Source organism: Triticum aestivum, chromosome 3D (genome assembly GCF_018294505.1).
Source record: "Triticum aestivum cultivar Chinese Spring chromosome 3D, IWGSC CS RefSeq v2.1, whole genome shotgun sequence".
NCBI lineage: Eukaryota > Viridiplantae > Streptophyta > Magnoliopsida > Poales > Poaceae > Triticum > Triticum aestivum.
The window spans coordinates 107,891,959-107,897,646 of NC_057802.1; positions in this window are offsets into that span (position 1 = coordinate 107,891,959).

A 5,688-nucleotide genomic window follows, 5' to 3' on the forward strand; every position below is an offset into this window, starting at 1 on the left:
TCTTCAGGGAAGACGTCGAGGAATTCACGCACGACGGGAATATTTTCAATGCCCTCGAGTGGTGCAGCGTTCAATGCATTCAATGCATAGAGCCTTGCCTCGGCATTTTGCACCAGATTAGCTTGGTAAGCAACTATTTCATCTGAAGGGTGTAGCAGATGGACGGTTTTAGTGGCGCAAACTATAGAAGCAGTATGCGCTTTCAACCAATCCATACCCAAAATGAGGTCGATGTTAGACGACTTCAGGATAATGGGAGAGGCATAGAATTCCAGCCCTTCGATTTCCACGGGGACATCGATGCCAACCAAGGAGGTTTGACACTGTCCCACGGGGGTTTTGACCAATACAGAGGTGTTCATCTCCTCACATTTAACGTCGTGCTTGTATGCAAAATCTTCTGACATGAATGAATGCGATGCACCTGTATCAAATAAAACGGATGCTGGTACTGAATTTACGAGGAGTGTACCCATCACAGTAGCAGGCTGGTCTTGAGCTTCGTTGAGATCAAGGTGGTTGGCATGAGCACGACCATAAGACTTAGCATTGTTGTTGCGGGGCTGATTGTTACCACGGCCAGTTGCTGGAAGGGCCAGTTGATTCTGGTTCTGGTTGCACTCTTTAGCACGGTGCCCTGGCTGACCACACCTGAAGCACAAGCCATTATTCGGAGTGGGAACAGGAGCTTGGGATGGTGGAGCTGGTAGCCTTGACTGCCTGGACGGTGGTGTAGGCAGGCGAGGTGCAGCATAGGTCTGCTTTGGGGCAGAAGCATTTGGACGATACATGCTGTTCGGGATCCATATCTTACGCTTCTGTGAGGGCGGGCCCGAAGATGAGCCCATGTCACGGTTGCGTCTGTGAGAGCTCTGGTATTCCTGCAGACCAGTTTCGACATTGATGGCCTTGTTCACCAAGGTGGCAAAATCAGCAAAGTCATGCACTAGAAGTGCGAGCTTGATGTCAGCTTGAAGGCCATCACGGAACTTCTCCTGTCTGCGTGCATCAGTTGCAATGTCTTCTTCAGCATAGCGGGACAAGTCCAGAAACTCCCGCTGATAAGCTTCGACAGTTTTGTTGCCTTGGGTGAGGTTGCGGAACTCACGCTTCTTCCGGTCCATGACTCCTTGAGGAATGAAGCGGGCACGGAAAGCAGCTTGGAAGTCTGGCCATGTGATGATTGTTCCAGCTGGCAGAGTACGCCTGTGGCTGTCCCACCATTGAGCTGCGGGTCCCTTCAAGAAGAAGGAAGCAAAGGTGACATAGCTGGCAGGGGCTACATCAGCAGACTCCATCTCATAGGTGATGTCACGAAGCCAGTCATCAGCATCCAAAGGCTGAGTTGAGCTGCGGTAGATGGTTGGGTTGAGGCGTATGAAATCTTGAAGAGTCACTTGGGCTTGCTGCTGGTTCATATTGGGGCGAGGAAACTGAGCCATCATATTTTCCATGAATTGGCGGTTCAGTTCGAACTGTTGGATCATACCAGCCATGTACTCAGGTGGTGGTGGGGCATCGCCACCACGGCCACGACCACCTGGTCTAACCATCCTGCTAATATATAACAGGGGTAGTTCAGCATTTAGAAAATTTGCAATGACAAGAATCATTCATGATGAAACATGCATAATGAAAGGAGCACGATAGCTACTACTCAGTAGTCGGCATAGCTTACAAAAGGGGTCATGCATAGAGTTCAGTACACAGGGTTCAGTACATAGACTAAAACATCATAGGCGGCACACAGGCTCGCGGCGAATGCCTTTAACACTACAAACAAGCCTACATCAGTCCCAAGAGGTACTGTGGAGGTAATCGTAGCCCGACAGCTGGTAGTGAGGCTACAGATAGCCCTCCACGTCAGCAGACTGGGGGCCGCGGATACTCAGGTGTAGAGCCCGACGCTCAGGTGGCAGAAGAGGACCAAGTGCGGGAGAGTAGCCTCCCACCTCTGGCCAACCGACACCGTGGGGCATCACGGTCCTGGCTGGGTAGATCGCAGTACGCGGTACCTGTCCAGACCGGACAAAGGGGTGCAGCAGCGTCAGAGCACGGAAAAGGTGCTGCCGGGTGGTGTTCATCTCGTGGCGAAGAGCTCGGTTAGCTCGATCCAGCCCATCAGCATGCAGAACCAGGTGCTGATGGTAGAAGGGCTCTCGGGTGACAGTGGAGTAGGCAGCAGTATAGTATCCCTCCGCACCAACATCAGAGGCGATAGCAATGTGCCTGAAAGGGGAGGTGTCCAACTCCTGATACTCTCCACGAAGACGTGTCAGAGCAGCATAGGCAGCATCGTGGACAGCCATATCGATGGTCACACCAACACCATGTGCGGTGTGCAGCACAGTAGTGGAGTCATACTCCCGAGAGTAGAGGTGGACGATGGCACGGTACTGCTCCTGGTTAAAGTCCTGGTACTCCTCGTAGACGGTGTACTCAGGGTGCCAGCGATAACCCAGATAGGTCATCATCTCAGCTAGCACCGCAGGTGATCCCGAGGCACCAATGGCCGTCGTGTGGCGCACGACCTGCCTCGAGGGTTCCATCTGAAAGCAAAGACGTTTCAAAGGAGTCAAATGACAGTGTGTGAATTGTTCAATATACTATTCTAGGAAACAACTATGGCTTATCCAACTTTGGGGTGAATGCGGTCACGGGATCCTAGTGTTAGAGTTAGTAAATTCGTTTAACCCGAGTAGAAGAGAGTTCAGAGTCCCAGAGTAAAGGTTGAGGAGTAAAAGATCCTAGTACCACCCAATGGCGACGTGGGCCCGTAAGACACACAGCCATGTTAGTAAAAGTTTTTGTAATGTCTAGACTCGACTTCGGCCAAGGAGTGTGGAAAGGGGGATTCCTACAGGCAGTCGGCTCTGATACCAACTTGTGACGCCCCCGATTTGACCGTACACTAATCATGCACGCAAATGTGTACGATCAAGGTCAGGGACTCACGGGAAGATATCACAACACAACTCTACAACATAAATAAGTCATACAAGCATCATAATACAAGCCAGGGGCCTCGAGGGCTCGAATACAAGTGCTCGATCACAGACGAGTCAGCGGAAGCAACAATATCTGAGTACAGACATAAGTTAAACAAGTTTGCCTTAAGAAGGCTAGCACAAACTGGGATACAGATCGAACGAGGCGCAGGCCTCCTGCCTGGGATCCTCCTAACTACTCCTGGTCGTCGTCAGCGGCCTGCACGTAGTAGTAGGCACCTCCAGTGTCGTAGGTGTCGTCGTCGACGGTGGCGTCTGGCTCCTGGGCTCCAACATCTGGTTGCGACAACCAGATAGAAAGGAAAGGGGGAAAAGAGGGAGAGAAGCAACCGTGAGTACTCATCCAAAGTACTCGCAAGCAAGGAGCTATACTACATATGCATGGGTATATGTGTAAAGGGGCATATCAGTGGACTAAACTGCAGAATGCCAGAATAAAAGGGGGATAGCTAGTCCTGTCGAAGACTACGCTTCTGGCCATCTCCATCTTGCAGCAAGTAGAAGAGAGTAGATTGAAGTCCTCCAAGTAGCATCGCATAGCATAATCCTACCCGGCGATCCCCTCCTCGTCGCCCTGTTAGAGAGCGATCACCGGGTTGTATCTGGCACTTGGAAGGGTGTATTTTATTCAGTATCCAGTTCTAGTTGTCATAAGGTCAAGGTACAACTCCGGGTCGTCCTTTTACCGAGGGACACGGCTATTCGAATAGATAAACTTCCCTGCAGGGGTGCACCACATAACCCAACACGCTCGATCCCATTTGGCCGGACACACTTTTCTGGGTCATGCCCGGCCTCGTAAGATCAACGCGTCGCAGCCCCACCTAAGCACAACAGAGCGGTCAGCACGCCGGTCTAACCCTATGCGCGCAGGGGTCTGGGCCCATCGCCCTATGCACACCTGCACGTTGCATACGCGGCCGGAAGCAGACCTAGCCTAGTGGCGTTCCAGTCCAATCCGGCGCGCGCCACTCAGTCGCTGACGTCAAGAAGGCTTCGGCTGATACCACGACGTCGGGATACCCATAACTACTCCCGCGTAGATGGTTAGTGCGTATAGACCAAATGGCCAGACTCAGATCAAATACCAAGATCTCGTTAAGCGTGTTAAGTATCCGCGAACGCCGACCAGGGCCAGGCCCACCTCTCACCTAGGCGGTCTCAACCTGCCCTGTCGCTCCGCCACAAAGATCCACTTGCGGGTACTCCTACGAGCCGACCCGACTTTAGTCATCACATGTGTCATGTATGTAGTATATAAGTATATACCCGTGATCACCGCCCAGGTGATCACGGCCCGATAGTATAGCACAGCAGACGGACAAGAATGTAGGGCCACTGATGGAAATCTAGCATCCTATACTAAGCATGTAGGATTGCAGGTAAAGGTATCAACAGTAGTAGCAAGGATAGGCTATGCATCAGGATAGAATATCGAAAAGCAGTAACATGCTAAACTACTCTAATGCAAGCAGTATAGAGAATAGAGTAGGCGATATCTGGTGATCAAGGGGGGGAGCTTGCCTGATTGCTCTGGCAAGTAGGAGGGGTCGTCGACTCCGTAGTCGAACTGGGCAGCAGCAGTGTCGGTCTCGTAGTCTACCGGAGAGAAGAGGGGGAAGAAACAGTAAATACAATGCAAACATAAGCATGACGATGCGTGACATGACAGTGAGCGGTGCTAGGGGTGTCCTAACGCGACAGTAGGTGGTACCGGTGAAGGGGGGGAACACCCGGGAGGTATTCCCGATGTTTCACGTTTTCGGACAGACGGACCGGAGGGGGAAAGTTGCTAGTTCGATAGGTTAGGGAGGTGTGGTGGACGAACGGACTGCGTATTCGGATTCGTCTCGTCGTTCTGAGCAACTTTCATATAGAAAACATTTTCATCCGAGTTACGGTTTAAAAGATATGAATTTTCAAAGTTTATTTGAATTTCTGGAATTATTTATATTCAGAAAAATGAATTATGACGTCAGCATGAGGTAATGCTGACGTCAGCAGGTCAACTGGTCGGCTGACCAGTCAAACCAGACAGGTGGGTCCAGTGGGACCCACATGTCAGCCTCTGTTAGTCTAACATTTAGTTAAACTAAACTAACAGTATAATTAGAGGGATGGGCCCCACATGTCAGTGACTAATTAGTTAAACTAATTAATTTTAATTATAAAATCATTTTAATTATTTATTTTAAGGGGCGGGGCCCGCACGTCAGTGGCTGGGGCCGCCCAGTCAGCCCAGTTGACCAGGTCAACTGGTCAACAGGTGACCAGGGGCCCACTGGCAGTGACCCAGGGGGTGGCCCCCAGGTGTGCCACGTCGGACGCCGGCGGGAGGGCACTCCGGCGAGCCCGTACACGGCGACGAGCCTCGGCCGTGGCCGGATTTCGGCCACAGGGGTCCGTTTCACGCGCGCTTGGTCGCGTTCGAACGGCCAAGACGATCCGCGCCGGATGGTGGTAGTGGTTCGTCCGGAGATGGCCGGAAACGGCACCGGCGGTGAGCTTAGCGGCGGCCGGAGTTCGGGGTTGCACGGGCACGGCGATGGGAGGCACGGGATGGCCAGGCGTGGGGCTCTACGGGGTCCTGGGAGTGCCAGGAGCACGCGGGGACCATCGGTGCGGGCGGAGGAGCTCGGGGTGCGCGAGGACGAGGGGGGGCAGGCGGGGCGTGGCCGAC